The sequence below is a fragment of the Zeugodacus cucurbitae genome, chromosome 5, assembly GCF_028554725.1.
Source record: "Zeugodacus cucurbitae isolate PBARC_wt_2022May chromosome 5, idZeuCucr1.2, whole genome shotgun sequence".
Classification (NCBI taxonomy): Eukaryota; Metazoa; Arthropoda; class Insecta; order Diptera; family Tephritidae; genus Zeugodacus; species Zeugodacus cucurbitae.
The window spans coordinates 61,191,266-61,214,000 of NC_071670.1; the positions used below are offsets into that span (position 1 = coordinate 61,191,266).

General features: G+C 34.0%; 1 protein-coding gene and 1 non-coding gene across 10 annotated transcripts in view; one reads left to right on the forward strand and one right to left on the reverse strand.

The window, feature by feature from the left end:
* Nucleotides 1–22,735, reverse strand: part of LOC105208937 (uncharacterized) — a 363,842-nt gene that overhangs the window by 271,839 nt on the left and 69,268 nt on the right. The window lies entirely within an intron of this gene.
* On the forward strand, nucleotides 14,683–14,764 carry Trnas-cga (transfer RNA serine (anticodon CGA)). Its single transcript has one exon. It is a non-coding gene; the product is annotated as a tRNA-Ser (tRNA).

Below are 22,735 nucleotides of genomic sequence, written 5' to 3' on the forward strand. Positions count from 1 at the left end.
CGATATTGCCAAAAATTTCGCATGCGTTTCGCACTCAACCGCACGCACACATACGCAATGCGTAAGCGCGGAAGTATGCGTTCCAAATGAACGCGCCAGTGTGCGTATGACTCCAAACTCAGCAGGCTGCCAACGCGAGCGCCAATAAACATTTGCGAATTCTCTTAAACTTGATCTTGACATTGAATATGCTTTCAGAGCGCGCGCCAGGGACAGCGCAACATTTGCCAAAAATTCGCAACATTTTCGCAAATTGGCGAACGCTGCTCCTTAGCAGCAAGCAAGCGCGCGGCGCTCGGAGCGCGACCGCTGTGCGTAGCGCCTGCTGCCAAATCTCAATAGACGCACAAGTGCGTGAGCGCGCCAACTACTATGCCTGCGCGCTCGCTCTCTATGTGCGCTGCTGGAGTAACTCAAAAAGTGCGTGCGCGTTCATTTTTACTTTTTTTTTCGCGCGCGATAGTATTTTTTGCCGGCTCTTGGATTTACGACGAGCGAGTTCAATGACCGCACGCACTTTTTGCGTGTGCAAATTTTGCTTTGTTGTTGCTATTGTGCGTCGGCTATAAATATTTATGCTTGCCAATTTCGCATAGAACAAATATTAGAGAGGGGGTAGGGGGAGCGCGGGCACGCGCGCGATTGCGGCAGCGCTTTTGATTAGGTGTGCGTAATGATATGAGCTGTCGCTGTGAATTGCGTGAAAAGGCGCTTGTGATTGTAGTTGTTGTTATTGTTGGCGCGCTAATAAATTGATGGTGCGTAGTTACGCACTACAAAACTATAATCGTTTTTTGTTGTGCCAATTTAATACTGTTGTTGCTGTACGCACGCATATCTCATAGAAGTAGTAGCGTGAGTGGTGTTGTTGTTTTTGTTTTCTCCAAGAAACGTTTGCCATTTCTGCGTATATTTATGTGCGTTGATCTACACTGTTAACAGGCCTGTCAGCCAGTCGGCCGTTTGACGCGCCGCGCCGCTCCATGCCGCTGCGCAACGCTTTTGCCCGCGGGTTCATTGAACTTTTTCGCACGGTTGGCGAAAAGTTATGCGTTTTGTTGTTATTGTTTTGGGTCTTTTTTCAACGCTGAAATTTTGTTATTTTAATCGGCTACTTGTGCGTTTCGCAATTTTTTTTTTGCCAACATTTGCCTCAGTTCCACATTTGGCGTTGCTTAGTGTTGTTGTTCGATATTTTACGTTGTTGTTGTTGTTGTTTGCGTTGTAAACTAAACTATTGTAGATTATGTATACATACATATGTATGTATGCCACACGCTTATTTGCTTGTATGTTTGCCACTATTTTCGCAAAGGTTCAATACACTCTATAGAGTCACAGCTGCTGCTGCTATTGTTGTTGCTGGCGGCGCGAGTGTCAGCGTTAGTTCAACCATGCTTTGAGCTATCTTCTGCAGATACCATCTTCTTTTGAGTATTTCTTCGCATATTTTAAACTATTTTTGGGAATTTCTTCTTCTTTCGCTTTTAATTTTGGTCAGTTAATTTAGGCAAGATTTGAGGTTTTTCATTTTTTTTTCTAAAAGCTTGAAATTTTATGCGTTTCCTTTTCAGATCCGATCGCCAGAAAGCCTCCATCAAATTTTTTTGTAATTTAAATATTTCCGTTCTACATTTTTATCTCTTTTTCGGGCTTTGAGTTTGCTTAGTACTTCTTTATCACTTCGTTTCCTTAAATATAATTACTGTATTCGTTTGAACTGACTATAAAATAGTGTTCACTTCAGTTCATAGTTTTCCTATGAATCAGGATTTTCAAGTTTGTTCCAGTCCATTCTGTTCAATTCGGCTAAGTTGTAATACCCATGTAGTTAATTATTGTTTTCATTCTGGCCCATTCAGTTCTATACAGTTACAGTTATTACGTTTTGTTTTATTCTGTTATTTATGAACTTCGATCACTCTCCTCCATCTTCTGGCATCTGTCATATTTCCATCTATTTACTCTCACTTTCTCCATTCCATTTCACCTTACCCTATTTCCTTCCTTTTCCTTAACTTTCTTACTACATTATTTGCCATTTTCGATCTATTCTTGTAGTACAGTTACATTTCATTTCATTTTCTCTCATTTCACCCTATCAAATACCATAAAGTTCCAAAATATATTCCATATTATTTGCAGTCCATTATTCGTTTCAATTTATATCTGACGATTCCATTATTTTTTTCTCTGTGTTGATCCCATTTTATAACTCAAACCGTTATTTTTTACTAAAACTAGGGTCACTCCGGTTCAATGTCGTTTCATGTTTCCAGTTCCTTTCCAACTCTACACTGTTCCATAGATACCTTACACTATATTCTTAATCTAATCCACCCATTTTAATTCGTTTAATTTGTCATTAAATATCGTTAAATTCCAGTTTTTCCTTAATTTCATTCCATACTGTTCCGTTACTTTCCATAATAAAATCACCTTTACCCCATTCTCTGTGGAATCCTACCCAGGATCATCTCAAAGCATTGTTCCATGGTAAAGTTCCATACCTCCGAGTCCTTTTGATTAATGATTAGTTCGAGAATCTCCCATAGTTTAGTAATAAATTTTATCATTTTTCAATTCTCGGCTTCAGTATACTGTAGGTCAAGATTTGTATAACCCCTTCTTTGCGTTCTTTTAACTTTTATTAATGCTAAACGATCTCATTAAAAGCAAGCTTTCACCAAAAAGCTTTCTGCAAAAAGTAACAAAAAATTCAAAAAACAAAAGCCGATTTTTCTTCAGCTTAACTCGAAGCAATTTCGCTCCAAATGCTTAATCGTCAATTCAACGACTTCACGCATTAAAAAGACATATAAACACAGATAAATCTACTCGCATATTGCCTCAATTGAATGCCATTTCTTTCGGCTCACGATTCCGATTTGAATTCCAACCATTTCAAGCATCACCATCACCGTGTCTTTATCTTTGGACATCTTGATTGAACTTTGTTAGACGCTTAAATTTCCGATTCGCACTTGATTTGCATAATTCATGATCTGCATGGAGACACACACACTCACAGATAGAGGTGTAGATACAAAGACAATGATTAGTGTGAACCGTTCTTTTGCAAATTTCTTTTGTTCACCGTTAATTTAGTTTCGATTTGACTGCCCAAGTTTTAGTGTCTTTTAGTGTCGCGTCTTTTCAGCCCACTCGCGAATAAATAAGGTCTTTTAAATTTATTGCGTTTTGCTATTTTTTTCTCATTTCATTGAACCGTATTAATTTTATTGCAAATTTATACGCTATCAAAGCTTTGAAGGCAGGAATAGAAAGTTCTCAGACGGTTTTTGTTTTTTTTTTTTATGTGGAGTTTGGTGAAATTTTAGCTTTCAGTCTGGGTGTTTGGTTTCTTCTCCTTTTTTTACTAATTTTTTAAGGTTTTAATTTTTTTATTTTTATTTTGTATCAAATTAAGTATTTAAGGCATATTTCCTTTGTTGTTTAGTTCTATTAATATGTTGCTATATTTCATAAGTTGTCTGCGTTAATTTGTATTTAAATGACATGATTAATTCTATACTAAAAATGAGCTTAGCATTTGCTTCGAGATTCTTCGGTCATTAGTATATTATTAGGCAAAATAGTTCTTCGCTAATGAAATCAGTGCAAAGTAGAGCCGAAGCAGCAAATAAATTTAACTTAAGAAGTTTCCACATATCCCATTAGAAAGAATACATTTTAGTTGAAATATATTTTACAAACTATCCGTTAACTTGTCTTTTACTGGCTTTCTTACCTCTCAATGTTTCGAAAAGGTTGACATTTTAATATCATCAGACCATGGAACACTATTCCAACTATTACTATTAGGTTACGGTTTAAGGAGGTATCCAAACATTAGTATATTTTTTCTTAGATGCTCAATGAAGCTATCTCTCTCGCTTTTTCGCTCAGCAAATATTGCACTCTTTAGGAAATTTAGTAGAGGTCTGTTGAGAACTATGTATAGGATAAGAAAAGAATCAGTGAAATTATCCGATTACCAATATACATTTCTTGTATAATAAAATCTGTTCTGGAACCCTGCAATGTTTAGAGTAAGTGTAACAAAGAGGGAATGAATTGGGTGATAGTATTTCTTTTCATCTAAATTTTACTCAAATCTAGGAAATCGGAAACCATATATATTGTAAAATCTCTTGGAGATCACTTTCAGAACAATCTTTTGAGTACCAGAACGAGTATACTTGGATACAACTCTCACCCAGAATCGGGTATCGGTATTTGGGCAAACGTATACATATGTATATGAAATGAGTATCTGCTGCTCTTGGTTGTTATAAAAAATATTTTCTTTTTATAAAATTTATATTCTAAAAGCATTACAACAACTTCACTCACTTCAAGTGCAAATCATTCAATTTTTCACACTACAATGTTGATAAGTTAATTAATAGCTGCAAACATGACGCAAGTAATTGAGGCAGACAAGCGTAAAAAGCGTGTCTACAGTGGAAAAAGCTAACGCTTCAGAGCAATAATAAAAATAAATACATATGTATTTGCAATTACATATCACGCAATGAGATTTAAATTGCAATACAACATAAACATATATGCAACACAGTGAAATAAATTATGCTTGCCTACAACAATTAATAATTAAACAATAAATTAACCTTGTTGCACATAAATATTTACGTACATAAATGAATATAAGTGCGATTAAGTAGATACATTCATAGTAATGTTTATACATATATGAGTATATAGAAGGAAAATCAAATATAAGTAGGTTTTATGCGAGTAGAGCACATTCATACATATACAAATAGGGCATTAAGGCGTTTAAAAACAGCGTTTAGTAGAGCATAGTACATTCTAGAGACCCTTGAGTTGTATTATAATATATTTTCTATATTTGTTCCTGTTAATCCTGCAAGGAGCATAGAACCACAAAAAAAATTGTATTAAGCATTATAAAAAACCAATTTGATTTAAGAGACACCCTGTGTAAGCTTGATATAACAGCCACTAGGTATCAATAACTTCAGTGATTAGTGGGTCTTTAGATAATACCGTAATGATATATAGTGGATTTGATTGTCTACTCCACATGATGAAGTGAACTACATATGTATATTGCAAGCCCCAAATAAAGTCGGCTGATCATGATCCTTATAGATCATATATAGGAAAAGAACAAAATAATGAAAGATTAAGGGTTTACATGGGTTTTGTCGTCCAAACACGAGTAAATTATATCTCAAAAACCTGTGCAAAATTTCAACAAGATCGGTGGAGTAGTTTTCGAAAACATTTGACAACCGACTTTGAAAACACGGTTCCGAGAAAAACGCGTTTAAAGTTTTGAGTAACAATAATACCTGACTTGGAACGCACACCTTCCAAAGGCTATACTCGTATCGCCGAAACTATTACACGGATCGACTTGAAAATTTAGCATAATATTCTTGAGATGTTGCAGAAATTATTAAAAATTCGATTTTTTGAACCCACGAAAGCCATGTAAGCCCTTTAAGTAATTTATCAACCAAACAATTAGAAGAAGAAAGAAAGGCAAGATAATATTTCGTTTTTATGACGCTGAGATCTTTTAAAGATGTAGCTGAATGTAAGGAACTCTGAAAAATAAAAAGCCTGCTAAACCCGGAAGAATCCCAGGTGCTTATAATATATTTATAGACAACTGTCTCAAACCGGCCTTCTGACGTTAGAATTCTAAGACCCATTTTAACAATATTGACTTTAATGAAGAGTGATTGGCTCATTTTAAACAAAGAGAAGCCTTTCTAAAAAAAAGAAACATATTATAATATCAGATTATATAAGAACATTTCAGAAGTAAAGACTACAGCACATAAAACATAAAAACTACCTTCAATTAATCAATTTTGGTATAATAAATATAAGGAAAACGTCTAGATATTAAAGTATCTTATAGAACGGGAAGCCTTGGGAAATTTTAGTACAATAAATATTTTTTTCAGTAGTACCTTGAAATCATTTTTTATGCAAATAAAATAAATATTTTAGTAAATAGTGAATCCTTAAAGAGAACTCCTGTGTAGCAAGACCATAGAAGAACTATCTAGATCTTAAACTAAAACGGTGAGTGTCAGAAGTCTGAAAAAGCTTATAAAAGCTCACTGAAGTCATGCGAAAGCTTTCAAGTTGGATTTTAAATTAACTAGTATAATTTATTATCTCTTTCTTCCAGATTTGAAGGAGGCTTCTATCCAGATAGTTCCGAAATATACCTCTAAGATAAAACATTTTATGATTTGATGGAGATAAAAACTTCTCAAAAAGCTTGCTCCAAACTACTTAGCAGTCGGAGTGAAACATATAAAAGCGCTTGTATAGCTAAGTTCTGAAGATTATGAAGGAAAATCAATAGAAAATTTGCGAAATATTACATTCGGAATTATTCGATCAAAGAGTCCGAGAGATATATGTATAAGCAGCATTAAATCTCCCTTCCAAAATACTGCATGACAAAACGCATTGGCGAGGCAACAATTGAATTGCGTTGTGTGTGTGTGTGCGTCTTCATTAACTTGCACTTAACTGCCTTTGTTTATACAAATGAGCAAAACATTAAAATTAGCAATGGGAAATGTCGAAGCAACAAAAGCAAATATTATTAATAGATGATGGGGCGTGCAACATGGCGTGGCATTGCCATTTGATAATACAAATGCTGGCCAATAGCGATTTGACTTTGCCAACACAATTGTAATGTATGGATATATATGTATTTATGCATATATACATAAGTATATATGTATGTGTGTGTGTGTAGGTATTTATGTGTATTAATGCATATTTCCGTCATTTGGCGACTTGCAACAGACAGCTAGTTGGTGGGTTGGGTGAATGAGGAGGCTTTCGGTCTTTCGACATGCATATACATATATATACATATGTAGGTATATATATATGTGTATTGATGGACCTTAGCCTGCGTTGAAATATTACCTTGACTTGACAAAACTGATTGAGTGCAGAAGATAATTGAAAATGCCACATAACATGCGACAATGAAAAATGCATGTATTAAGAGCATATATGTATGTCTATAGTATGTACATACATATGTTATATACAACAACAATAAGCACACATAAATTAGCAAGGGGTTAAGCGTATATGGCTGACTGTGGCAAGTTGCACACCAGCAACAACAGCAACAACAACTAGACAATGCAAATAACAATGGCAAATGCGCTGTGGAAGAAGCAGAGCCGAAGAGGCAACCATAAAAAAAAATACAAAAGTAAGCAAAAAAATATGGAAAAAAATAGCAAAAACAACAATAGTAGTAGGCGTTACGCATACGAGGCACGCAAATTAATTGGCCGCCAGCACTTGCGTGTGCGGTACGAACGAGCGAGCGAGCGAGCGCGGGGCCAAATCGCCATTGTAAGCAAGCAACATAGTGAGCAGAGAGGGGGGGGAGGTCATGTATAATGCCAAATGCACAAGTGTAAATGCAAGATGAGCAAAAATATATAAGAAAACGCTTGTGTGGGCGCCTGCAAGTGGGTAGGTGTGCGCGCGGCTCATTGTGCAACATGTCGGGGGGGGGGCAGTGCAATTTACACATGCAAACAACAAAATGGACAAATGCGCGCATGTTAAGCAAATAAACCGTGTGTACAATCATACATACAAACGTAATTTTAGATTTATCTGCTTATGTATGTATGTATGTGTGTATGCAATTCCATGCGCATTTGTCGCTTTACACATTTACAACCGAGCAAATGTACATACATATTAATTGTCATTTTCGCATTGCGTGTTGCAACTACAAATCATGTGCTTACATAATTATACATACACATACATACACACACACAGGCGCATGCTTAAATGAGCGGTGTATATGCCGCATGGGTGCAAAGATAAAATCAGCGCCAAACCAATAATTAGAATTGAAATGAAAAGAGAGGCAACAAAAAAAAAAAATAAAAGAAAAAAAATTGAAATAAAATACTTACACATGTTTGTGTCTGCTTATAAAAGTGGAAAAATTATGCATACATTGGCGTACATATTTTAATCAGATGGCAACATTGCAAGCTAATGCCTTTTGTATCCGCTCAAGGTATCTATAACACACGGCGGCCAACGCAGCGTATAAGCTCTTGTAATTACAATAATTATAAAGTTAATTCCAATTAGGCGTTATTTACTGGATCAGAGGTGGTTGGACGGGGCAACATATAGCGGTCTCGGAGTGAGGGTTGATTATGTAGATAGCTGTTTTTCATTGAAACAGCTTTTATCGCAAACTTGTTCTATATCACTTACGGAATTTAGAACTTTGGAGCTTTTAAGCGCTCAAAAAAGCTTCTAGACAGAAAATTTAAGAACAAAAGTTTTATCAATCCCAAATAATGATCCCTAAAAAGTAGAAACATTTTCCTTTTTTCAAATCTTGATCCAGTCCATTTTAGTAAGCAGTAATCATTACTAAAAAAAATCCTGATTCTTCTCAACCTTTCTCTTGCATCTTTTGGCCTGTTTTTTGTTATTAATCAATAATTATAAAATAAAATGTATACTTAATGCGATTTTGGACGGCTGTAGATACCACTTGACGATCTTCAGAAGCTACAGAAATTTTGAAGACTGACTATTATTGGATTTAATGCATTTCACAAAGCTCTTTATAGTCTTAATCTATTTTAAAAAAATCTTCATATATGCACAATAATAAAATTGAGCTCTTCAAGTGACTCAAAATCTCATTCTGAGTAACCGAAAACCAAGAATGATATATTCGACGAATTTTTGAACCCTGGTCCTAACTCTATATAATTATCAAAGAAGAAAGATTTATAAAATATGTCAATTTTGGAACCCCCATAAATATTATGAATCCTTGAAATCCAATGCAGAATCATTCTTGCCAACAGGTGCTACTATGGACTGAGTAGGCAATTGAAAAGTAAAGTCCTCTCTCGATGAACAAAAACTAAACTCTACAACTCCCTCATCATTCCCGTCCTACTTTATGGTGCAGAAGCGCGGACGGTGTCAACATCCGATGAGACGGCACTAGGAGTTTTCGAGAGAAAGGTTTTGCGGAAGATTTATGGTCCCTTAAACATGATGAGCTGTATGTGTTATTCGAGGACATAGACATAGTCACAGCGAATAAAAAGACAAGCGGCTACGCTGGCTAAGTCATGTTGTTTGAATGGACGAAAGTGCTCCAGCTTTGAAAGTGTTCGATGCAGTGGAAGCCGAGGAGGAGGCAGAGCTCCACTCCGTTGAAAGGGCCAAGTGGAAAGTGAACCTGGCTTAACTTCCAATTGGCGCAAAAAGGAGGAACGAATGGCGCGCTCTAGTGGATTCGGCTATATTCGCTTAAAGCGGTTCCTACGCCAAATATATATATATAATTAGTTTCAAAAAGCCTTCCATAGTCTGAAGCTGCTTCAAAAATATCTTCATCGAAGAACAATAATGAAATAAATCTCATAAAGTTACTTTAAATTTCGCTCTTAGATACCAAAAACAAAGAATGATATAATCGACGGATTTTGGAACCCTATTTTATTATCAAAGAAGAAATAATGATAGAATATGTAAATTTTGGAACCCCAATTAAAATATGTAGGTAAAAAATACACGTTTAACTGGAAACCCGTCTTGAACGATATATAGCCACTAGTTATCTGGGCCTAACCTAACTTGTCACTTCAAACAAAGAATAATGAGAGACTGGCTAAGTTTTAGAATATGAAGGTAACATATATGTACAGGTAAGCGAATAAGAAACACGGCTTTATAAAACTCTGACACTACAACACTGGACATATTTATTTACTTACTTAATTATCTAACAAGTCATGAGTGAGTCCAGAAGTGGTAAAATTTGAAATCTTAAGGTCAACTAGGAAGGTAAACTGTATTTCGTTATAATTATAAAGACTTTTGGAACAACATTCCTCAATTAGCAATCTGAACCTAACCTCATTTAACTGTCGAATAACGAAAAATAATAGATTGAGTGCAGTTTGGCGTCATAAAACGAAAGTCAGTACAATTCGAAGACATGTAGAGCCCTATATTCCCACTAGGAGATTGGACTTAACCTCATTTTAACCATCTCATACACAAATGTTCTAAAATTCACTTGTAGAGGAAAATTATTAGGTAGAAAACAATTGCTTCGACTCTAAAACGGGTTCAAATTTGTCAAATCTAGGGCCTTAGGACCGAGAAATTCCGCTATCATGGAGCAACGGGCCTTTTCGAAATCTGTGGAACAGTATTTTAAGCATAAAAATTTATATAAATTTAATATCTTGTAGCTATTTTTGTTATTGTTGCATTAGGCTGTCTCTAAATAGTTTCAAAGACTCTACTTGCTACTCGCCTAGATCTATATAGTCATATGTTCACCGTCCCCTAAAATTTATTGACATACACGCTTGTTTATTGTTGTAGTTTTACTACAATTGTTGTTGTTGTGACTGACACATTTAATTATTAACGCTGCAATGTCGAACTAAGCTTAAATAAACAAATAGTAAAGCACAACAACACGAATATGCAGTTTCACATGCATTTATCTATATACATATGTATATATAAGATATTATGCGTTTCTGCATTTACTCAAGCAAGCTACTAGCTCTCGCCTTACACCCCGCCCCTCAACAACATTTCAGCATAAAACAAATGTTATTGCTGGCAATTGTAGTCGCGCTCTTAAAATATTTTAATTGCATTTGTCATATATCACCTTCGCTTTCTCTTCGCACGCGTTGCAACATGCTTTGAGTGGTGTGTACTGTACATATTTCTGAAAATGGCGCTCTTCTTTTTCCAATTTACTGCACTCAAATTGCAGTAAAATGCATTCGAAAGCGAAGAGTGTTGCAAACGTCGCGAAATGAGTGCACTTTTTGAGCATTTGAGCGTGCGTAAGTCCGAGCAGAAGAGAGAGAATGAAGGAAATGAATAATAGAGGGTTGAAGGAAAAGTAGAAAAAAAAATAAATATGAAATAAGAATGAATGAAAGACGTGTCTTCATCCACGAGATCCAACCCTGCTGCTACTGACTTCCCTTACTTGCTTTCTAATTTCCTCTCTCACTTGTGGTTAACCATGTTTTGTTGTTATCTTTGACGTGTTGAGTGATTTTCTTATCGCTAATATGCTTTCTGCTAAAAAGAATACTTAATTCTCCAGCTTTCTTTTAGCACTTGATTGTAGTTTTATTAATCACTTCCCCAACCCCATAGAAATAACTGTTTTACGCATTTGCAATACCCTTTAACTCTCTCTCAAATGCATTGCATACTCTCTCATACAATTCTCTCATCCCCTCAGTCAACAGAGCATAACATGCAACGCGCTCAGCACAAAGTACCGCCCCACTTCCTGCTCCTAAAACCTTACTAATGCTACAAAGCTTTTGGAGGCGGCATGAGGCGGGTGTGTGCGTTCGGCACTCACATATACACAATTTTTCATTCATTTCTACTCACATTCACATTCAAATCGCAATCGCATTACATTGCATTTGTTTTTGTTTTTGTTGTTTTTGGGTTGCGCTTTTATAATTTATTTGTCATCGCCAACCTTGAAGCGCGTTTTCGGTGGAACGGGAGTGGGTAGTGGGTTCGGTGTTGTTACGCTATCGCTTTTCCTATGCAAGCGTTAGTTTATTGTTGTTGTTGCTTTAGTATTACAAGCATTTGTACATTTACTTGTTTTCTCGCCTATTTTACTTGTTACGATTCTTTATCGTTTGTTAATTGTTGTTGTTGCTATTATTATTGTTATTGTTGTAGTTGTTGCATTGCACGCGCAAGTGCGTGTCCATAAGTAAGTCTATCTGTATTCATACGCCCTGTTGTACAATTTTGACATATGCGCATCGACGCTCTATACACATTCACACACACTTGGGTGCATGCACAATTATGAAGACGCCCGTTTGGTGTTCGCAAGAAAATGCACTTAAAAGTACATTAAGCATTAACCCTTTTGTGGCTACCCAAAAAAATTAATTTAATTTCATAATAAAGAAATTATGGTGAGTGTGGCAGAAGAGAAAATGAAGAAATATAAAGAGATGAGCATAACTTTAAAATTTTCAATTTTTTTTTCAATGAAACCCTGCACCGAGTGGATCGATCTAACTTAAGTTCTGTAGTAGTTATTAATCATTAAAATAGGAGAATCTGACAACTAGTGTCAATAATATATTCCTTGTGCTTAATTTAGGCTTAAAAAAAACATAAATGAGACCGAGAGTGGATTTGGTGTATACTAATTTTTCTAATATGAAGCTTTACATACTTTAGAGATTTTAAAAAGCTTTAGATTCATTAAAGACTAAATATAGTCAAAGTATAAATCCCTTTCATAAAAATTACCATATGAAAAACCAAGAGATAGGTTAAAAAGTTGGCGAGAACTTTCTCGCAATCACAGTAATCAATCTGGTAACAATACAATAACACTAAATATACTATTAACTTCGTTATAATCTAAAAAAGTTCGAAATCCATCGAGGATTTCTCAAGATTTCATAGGTTGGGAACTTATTAGATGGCTCTATTTCATTTTTGTTGAATTTTTAAGATAATTCTAAACTAAATATGGCTTCATTAGAGACAGAAGTATGTTTATAGTATAGAAATAGATAATAATTTTTGACATATGTGGATAAACATATGAAACACCGAAGAGAATTTCTTTTACCTATCATTCTGGTAACCATTAAATAACGCAAAACATGCCATTAACTTAATTATAACCTAAAAAAATTGAAATCCACCGAGGATTCCTCAAGATTTCATAGGTAGGGAACTTATTAGATGACTCTATGTCAACACTGGTGGAATTTCCGACATTTACATCATTTTATGTTTTTTTTCACATAATATAATGCATACACCAGTCGATACAATATAATGTGTATCTAGATTGCAAATACTTCTAAATGATGTTCGAAATATTGGTCTTAAAGCACTTGTCAAACAAAAGGGGATCTCAACAGTTCGAGCGCCTTAATACTGTATTTGATCATTAATCAGTTTCCTAAATTTATGTGAAAATGAGCATTATAAAAGTTTAGGATTTGGTAGAATATTTGAAATGGTGAATTTCAGAGATCCAAAAAAGTAAGTCGAGGTGCTTTGGTTAAAGTAAAGAGGTTTTTGAATATCGTAAACTTAGTTCTTTTGAATTTCGAACAGATATCGTTATAGATTAACCAGATATGTTGAATATGTTCCAAAAAAGAGATTATAAATAAATTCTTACGATTACATAGGTATTGTAGATAAAATGTAGTTCATTGTGGTTATTTTGAAAAAGCTTCCTCCAGATAATTCCTGTGTATTTCTGAAACCACCATATAAGATAATTCTGGAACTAGATTTATGCTCTCCGAGGAACTGTTGTATTATAAAGACATAACAGAGTTGCAAAGGCCTGAATGACTTGTGAAAATCTAAAAAGCAAAGATCACTGTTCCTATTCTCATACTTCTTTTAAGTTTTTCAGGAAGAAGTGTCATAAGGAAAGAAAAAAGTGGGCTGGTAGGCTAATTATTAACGACTGTGTACAGAATACAAAAGTAGTCGTTGAAACAGTTAATAAACATCAAGACAGTTATTAACAAAGTGTTGACAACGTCATCGGAGAACAAAATATAGGAGATTCTAAGCGGGAATGACAAGGTAAATTATTTTCTAAGCAATAATTGACACTTTTTTACATACAAAGTATATAAAGATAGTTGATTATTGTGGTTACAGTAATTGCGGTGCAACAATCTATTTAAACCTAAAGCAAAAAAAAACGGAAAAAACATAATCAAAACAAACAGCAATTTAAGCGTTTTACGCACAGCCAGCAGCTGAGCTGTGGGAATTAACGACAAATGTCTAGACTTTTTGCGCTCTTGCAGTCAGCAAGTGTTCTTTTCTAATATGTTTATAAGAATGCACTTCCGACAATCAGCGTAAACTGAACTCTCTTCTCCTTCTCAACAACCAGCAACAGATGCTCTTCCAACTGCTATATGTGCGTTACTCCATTAAAAGCATTTCCCGTTACTTCCTCACGCCGCCACCAAAATGAGCCGTTAGCCCAGTCAAGTCATTACCTCGCGGAATTATTCAGGTGAAACATTTGCCTCGGCCGCAAAATTTACAACTCTGATAACGGTGCTGATGCATGTGTGAGTCGCTGTGTGACGCTTAACGTTAGCTTTTACAGCAACCGCAATCACAACAACAACAACAACTAACATTAGTAGTTAACAACAGCAACAATAATGCATAAAGCGTAAGAAATTGATTTGTCATGCTGCGCATAAATTGCATAATGACGTAAGCGTAAACGTAAGTGTTAGAACGATTTTTTTTGTCGTCTCTTGATTTTTCTTGTGTGTTGGCGATTGTCAAGTAAAAAGGCAGCGACAGTCATTGTTGTTGCATTACTGGTACACTGCAGTTGGTGTAGGCAATCATAATTAATCAATAAATTTGTGACACACATATATACATACATATGAATAACTGTTTATATAGTCAACTATTACTGCTTCTTGGCGAATTGCTGGCACTTTCTTTAAGTCATACAACAATTATTTATGAATTTCTTCGTAAAATAACGAAAAAGGATACAGTGAAAATTTATTTTAAGGCAAGCTTTTAATGTAAGCAGTCGTGGCCGAGTGGTTAAGGCGTCTGACTCGAAATCAGATTCCCTCTGGGAGCGTAGGTTCGAATCCTACCGGCTGCGGATAAGGTACTTTTTATATACTGAGGTATTTAAATTAAAATCTTTAAGGATTTTGTGGCAGAAAAATAAAAAAAGAAGTTTATGAAAAAGTTACGTTTAGAATATTGAATAAAATACTCGTAAGTGGTGAAAAGTATTAGTGAGGCAGTGTAATTACTAATGGGTAATTACAACGAATTTTCAAAACACAAAAAAGGAAAACAGACTTGAAACAGTTAGCAAATCAATATACTACTAATCAACACGAAGAGTTCAAATTAGTTAAGGACTATGTTTTTTTTTAAATTTTTCAAAAATAATTTTCTGATTGAATATTAAAAAAAAAATTATAAAATTATTTTGAACAATATTTTTGTGCAAACTACTTCAAACTACGTTAATGTTTTAATTATAAAAATGTAATAAAAAAATAATTGAAAAAAAATAAAAATTAAAATTAAACAAGTAATTACTTTCTTGTGGCAAACACAATTTAGTAATTTAATTTAAAATAAATTATATTTTTTTATTATTTATTTATTATTATTTTTATATTTTAAATTATTAAGAATTTATATTTTTTATTTGTATTTTCATTAGTTAATTAATTAATTTTATTTATTGTTTTAAATTTAAATTTTTAAGAATTTTTTTATATTTTTTATGTTTTTTATTTAATTTATTTTCATTTTTCATATTTTTTTTTTAATTTTATTTCTTTTGTTATTTATTATTATTATTTTTTATTTTAAATTGTTAAGAAATTATATATTTTTTATTTCTTATATTTATTAATTAATTTATTTTATTTCTTTATTTACTATTTCAAATTTAAATTATTAAGAATTTCTTTTTTATTTATTTCTATGTTTTATATTTAATTCATTATTATATTTTTTTATTTTTTTCTGATTAAAACAGTGAATTTTTCCTTGAATTTCACTTTTTACATAATGTGAGATTATTATTAAAAGTAATGCCGATCCTTTGTTACATTCAGTAATTTCACAATAATATTACTTTATCTCAATGCGTCAACTTCCGCTCTTAAGCGTGCAACTTTCACGCTTTGCGCCTTTCACAATGCGCAATCGGCAGCTGCTTGAGCCGCCTTTGCTATTTTCATAGATTATTATTATTTTTAATTGCGGCAACTATTTACCAAACCAAGTGCAATTACAATAACGCCAATGCGTTTCCCTTCTAGTGAACCGCGATATTTTCCTTCAAACGCACGCTCCTACTACACTTTACACCGCTCTCTCTCCTCCTATCACTCTAACGCTCTCTCTCACTCACTTGTTATGAAAATCATTGGCATTATTCAAGAAATTAATTTGCACCGTCCACCGTTACGTATACGTAACTACCATATAATTTTCGAAAACAAAAAAAAATTAAAACAACAACAACACAACAAGTTAGAGCAAGCAACAATGCTGCAACAAGCAACGTCCAATTAGCCGTTAATTATGTTGCATTTACCTACAAATGACGGAAGTAACAGCAAGTGTTATTGTATGCTTTGCTTATTGTTGTAGCTGTTGTTGTTTAGTGAATGTTGTTGCGGTCTGTGCTACACAATACAATGGTGACGGCGCGGCATTGAACGCGGCAATGACGTTGCATGGAAAATAGGCGGCACAGTGACGACAGTTTGTCTGTGTTTGTGTGTGTTGAAAAGTTTTTTTCCTTTTATGTGTGTGCGTTTGTGTGATTGAGAGCAAATGATGCTGTGCAATGTCATTTTGTGATTACAGTGATTGGGCAAAAGCCAGTAGTAGGCAGCAATTGCTGGGAACTGTGAAAAGTTGGTAACTCAGTGGCTAACATTTTTTTGTTATTTTTCAGTGTGCGTTATTTTTTAGTCACCGCTGACTTACTATAAATTATAAAATTATAAAAAATTAAATTTAAAAAAAATTAAATTAAAAAAAGAAGTAAAATAATTAATTTGTATTAATTAAAATAATTATTTCTTTTAAATTTTAATTTAAATTATTATCATTTAAATTTTGTAATTATTAATTAGTTTTAATTTTTTTAATTTTTTTAATTAATTTTAATATTTTTATTATTATAAAAAATTTAATTTTTTTTTAATTATAATTTTTAAATTAATTTTAATATTTATTTTTATTTTTTACTACATTTTCAATTACATAATGATTTTATTTTAATAAAATAAATTTTAAATAAAACAAAATTGAAATAATAAAAGTAAAAAATTTAATTATTTTATTTTTTTTTTATTTAAAATTTATCATTTTATTTAAATTTTTTTGTTTTTTATTTTTTATTATTGATTTTAATATTTTTTAATTTCCTTAATTTTTTATTTATTTTATTTTAATTTATTTGTTTTTGTTTAATTGTTCCATTATTTGAATTATTTTTTTCAATTTATTTTATCAGTCATAACTGCCTTAGAATTTTAGTATTTTACTCCTTGCCATTGTCTGAAAAGTGCGACTGCTTGCCACCACATGCCAGTCAAGCGACCTGCAATAGCCGACAACCACTTGACATGCCAACAACAAGCGAGAGCCAGTCAGCCATCAGCCAACAGCGCGTCTAAACTGAGCTAAGCTAACGCTAAGCGTTTGAGCGACTAAGCAAGCAAGCAGAAAGTCAAACACAAATGCCATACTAAGCACATAGCATACTCGTACATACATACAAACATATATAGATACATATATATATACAAGTGCAAGTGCCATGTTATGCCACGCCACGCCATGCCAATGCCAGCAGTGCAGGCCAACCAATAAATTGTTTGCTGTTTGATTGCATAACTTCTGGTTTTCTGCAATTAATATTGTGCCAACAATAACAACAGTCGGACATGGGGTGCTCAAGAATAAAAACAAAAGGAAAAACAACAACACAGGCGCAACAGCAATTATAACAAAACAAGAAATTAAAAAAAAAATGTATAATTTTGAAAAAAACAAAATGAAAAAAAAAATCATAATTTGCAAGAAATTTCCAACCTTCAGCAGCACGACAACAACAACCACAAACAACATTAAAGACAGTCAGTCATCAGCATATCCAAAGCGAATACAAATAAATTAAGTAGTCGTGGTGGTTAGTAGTAAAAAAAGCACGGACAACAACAAATACAAGTCATAAACGAGTAGGAAGCGTTGGCAGGCGGCAGTGTGTTTTTTCGAAGTGAAAAAATCTCACAGGCGCGCGAATTAAGAATATTTCTATGTTTGTATGTCTTGCAAATCTTGTTTCACCATTTTTTGCGTAATTTTATTTTCGCACATTGTTGTTGTCTCTGTTGTTTTTGTATAAATAATTCATATGCGTTTGGAGTGCAGAGCGCTGCGTTCGAGTGAGTTGTGTTGCGCAAGCTAAATGTCATAATTGCAAATAAATATAGATAATTGTATAAAAATATGTACATACATATGTATGTATGTCTACTGTACGAACTTGTTCTTATTTTTATATCCAAACGCTTGTAAGTGAATTCAAAATGCGGAGGCGTAGGAAATAATTATATATCTAATAATACAATATGCCGCTGTATATCGGTTTTTCCTTCCGTTAATTCATTTTTAAATCGTTTAATATATTTTCATACGGCATCCCAAATTTTCGGGGCTTAATTTTCGGGATTGAAATTTCGATACCATTTTTGAAAATTCGTAAGATACTTTCCCGTCAGTGGATTTTTTCAAAATTGAATTTTCCAAGCGACTTTCTGGCCTTGGGGTTGGTACTACAATCCCTAGTAAAAAATTCGTAATCTTAACCTAGGTTTTGGCAGTAGGGTAGTAACTTATCAAAACTTAATTTTGCAGTACATAATTTTTTTCTCATCGTCAACACATTTTCAAATCGTTTTTTTATTAATTTTCCGGAATCCCGAAATTTCGGGACTTAATTTTCGGGACCACTTTTTTAAACTTATAAGAGACTTTCGATGCTCCGATTTTTTATTGATTTTAATTATTAATTTCTTATTTTAAGGTTGGGTCTAATAGAAGTATTATTAAGATAATATCGGTCAACGATTCTAAAACCATAATTAATTTGAACAGCAAATATATGAAAAATATGAAATATTCAACAGTTTCGGCTTTTCTTTGACTAAAGAAGCCCAGAAACAGGTGTGTCTAAGGAGGAATATATCATATATATATCGGTTTTTTACATTTTGTGTTTCAATTCGTTTTTATTTTCCGATTTGTAACCAAAAAAAATACCGGGTATTCCTAACTTTCGAATTTCGAAAACAATGTTTTTCAAACAAATTTCAAAACGATTTTTCAACTATTTTAACCTCAAATTCCAATAAATGTAATTCACGTTCACTGCTAGAAAATATTTATTAAAAAACAAAAATATTTTTTATAATTCCAACATTTCTCAAATACACTCCCAGCAAATCATAATTACTAGAAAATACCGCAAGGCATCTACTTCCGCCTACACGTTCGCAAATGTATGCAATCGCTGATATTTTATGCGAAAAATTTTCCACCGCCCTATAACCCTCAACTGCGCCCTTACAAAGCATCACGACTTTATTGGGTTTTACATAGAAATTATTAAGACTTGCTGTTTTTCTTGTTGTTGGTGTAAGCGCGAACGCGCGCACATATACACACATTGCATAAGCCCGCCGCAATCGGAGTGAATCTCACGATCGACAACAAGCGGCGCGCAGCAATGCGTAACTAAAGTAACAGCAACAACAACAGCAAGTAAAGGCGCGCGCTTGTACAAGCATACACGAAATCAATGTAAGCGTTGACATGTTGTTGCTGTTATATGTAACAGTTGTTGTCATGCTGTTTGCGTTGTGATCTGTATGCGTCTGCATGTGTTTGTGTCTGATCTAAAGCGCATAACTGCCGCTTGTTGTTATTTGTGTTATTGTTGTTGTCACTGCACTGACAGTTGTTGTTTGTGATGTTGAGCACAGCGACAGCAACAACAAGTACAAGCAAACAGCCAAAGCACAGCGTGCGCCAACACAACGCGCACCGACGCGGCATGGGCGGCGATGCGGTGCAGCGCGGTGCGGCGCGTTACGCTGGGACTGTCGCGTTTCACATCCGCATCTGCGATTCGTTTCATTCTGAATTTTTTTGCGAAGCGCTTGGGAGCTTTTTTATTTATTTATTGTTTTTGTTTTCAGACTTCACATGCATATACATACATGGCAATGCAACACGTGTGTGTGTGTGCGCCGGCGATTGCGATCTGCGTCGCTGCTTGTTTGTATGCGTTCGTGTTCCGTTCGCATTGGCCTTGGCCTTGAATCAAACAGATTTGTCGTTGTTGTTGTTGTTGCATGGGCTCTTATTATTCATTTTCGTTGTGAATTCGTACTTTTTCGTTTTCGTTTGCATTTCGTTTGTGTTTCGGATTTTTTTGCGCGCGCACTCCACTGCACCGCTCCACCGCGCCGCGCACGATCGACGCAGCGCGTGAGCTTTTATGAAATTTCTGTTTGCAATTTTTTCACGCTGTCAGTATATTGTTAGGCGCATTATTGTTTTTGTTGTAGTTCGCTCGCCCGCATGCTGCACGCTGCTGTGCGAAGCGTTGTTTCATTTGTTTTGTACGCTTTTTGATGTATTTGTATGACGATCATGCCCAGCATGCCAGCGCGTATGTGCGCGAAAGTGTAGTGTGTAAGGCGGCAGCATATGCATATTCTCATATGTGTGGAAGTACAATATTTTATTTAATTTTTTTGCATTAGCTATATTTGCATTTGTATGCGTGCGCGTGTACTCACTCAGCATTTGCGCATTCTTTGCCGCATTAGTTACGGCGATCTGCTTTGCTGACGCGCAACGCTCGCCACAAACTGTCGAACACGTCAGCTAGTCGGTGCAAAAATGGACGAGTGGGAACACAGTTTTTGGGGCGCTACTTTTTTCAAAATATTTTCTAAATTTTTTAGTTTTTTGTAATTAAAATCGTTTTCCTTCGTTTTTACTTTTTGTAATGTGATTATCTGGGGTTTCATAGTCATAAACCATATTAAACCAGGCCAATCAGCTGAGATAATTAAGCTGTTAATTGAGTCGATTACGTTCAAACAGGTAAATTAGCTGAGAAAATTAAGATATTACTTGAACCGATTCCATTGGGTTTAATAGCCTCAAGCCATGTTCAAACAGGTCAATTTCATGAGACCATTAAGATATTAATTGAATCAATTATATGGAGTGTAATAGTCTTAAACTATATTCAAGTAGGTCAATTAAAGGAGACAATTAAGTTGTTAATTGAATCGTTTATATTGAATTTAATGGATTAAAGTCATTTTATATAGGTTAAATGACTAGACAATTAAGATGCTAATTGAGTCATAGTGTTTAGTTTTCGAATTAAATAAAATTTGCTTTTGATAGCTTTCTCGAAGTGTTATAATTAAGCAGAGTAATTCTACTGGATGATTTAAATATGTTTTGATAATAATTTAGTTTGGTACTGGAAACGTTGAAATAACTTGAGGATTAATAACATTTATATAAAACTAGATACAGGGGCTTACGACGAACGAAGCTCAAGCTATTTGTGAAAAGTAGTAGTAGTTGTGAAAATTTATAAATTTTATTCGAAAATCTATTATTTTTCTTATTTATTTAGATACAATTTTGTTCTCTATTAAACAGTAACTATCTTTTCTCTCTTTGTTCCTTTCTCTCTCATTGAAAGCAATTTTTAGTTTGCATAGGAACATATTAATAAAATTAGCGTCAATTTAAAACTAATTATATCATTTATTTATTTATTATTAATTGAAAATTATTATGCCTAATTAATTCAATTAATTAATTGTTCAATAAGGAATCACATCAGGTCCAAAACAAGTTTTCATTAATCAACTTTATGAAAAAGTTTGCTTCTCATTTCCCAAAAAATAAACTAATAGCGAAACGAAATCGTGATTGAGCGAATATTAACTTAATAATTAGATTACTAGATATACTCGACTTCTAGAACCTCATGTAAATAGATAAATACATATACATATAGATCTATATTTTGTTAAATTTCTCAGATCATTATCATTTTATATTGTTTAAAAAGTCAATTTCAATTAATATGCATTAAACAAGCTGAGTTTCAAAGAAACTGTAGCTATAAATTATCTCATAACGGATTTGTATGGTCACCCAATAGGAAATATTTTTAGTTTCAGGCTTCTTACAGAACAAAACAGGGTTAGATGATCGAAATAACAGTTCCTTGACAAGCAATATCCGAGTCAATGCACTGAACATAGACCAAAATTTACAAATCTAGGGTCGACCCAACATACCAAGAGAATATTTTTAAGCTCAGGACCTTATTAATGCTATATACTGAGGCCTTTCAGGTCAATCGAAGTAGTTCCTAAATTAGTATTATATAAAAAAGACTTGAAAAGTGAAAAAGACTTGTGATTGTTATAGTCTTACATGAAATTTTTTATCTCATATATATTTACCTACACTGCCTTATAATGAACGCAGCACGCAAACACACCGCAGCTATTCGCAAGTCGCCTTCGCTTTTAAGGGTGTGTGCGTTATAATTGCAGTTGGCAAAATTAGCCAACGCAGCAATCATTAAGTAGCTGGTATCGGCGAATTGGCATCTCTCAAATTAAAAGACAACGCCGACAAACGCTAGCAAAAACAAAAACAACAAGCATATATGCATGAAAATAGGTTTGTGGGAGAGGGGCGAGCGGGTGCATGTAGAGAGGTATGTAAATGCGGTACAGCAAAGCAGCCGCAAATCGTTAGCAAGACAGACAATCAACGAAGTGATTGACAGCGCACAGACACAGTAGGCTAACGGTATTGGAGGTGGTGCATGAGGAACTGACTAGCGCTTATTAAATGCAATTTAAAGGTGTGCGGCGCTGAGAGAATTTTGCACATTTTGCATTTTTCACATTTCAAAATTATTATTTTTAACTTTCGAATTTTTTTTTTTAATATTTTTTCTCAAAACAGTTTT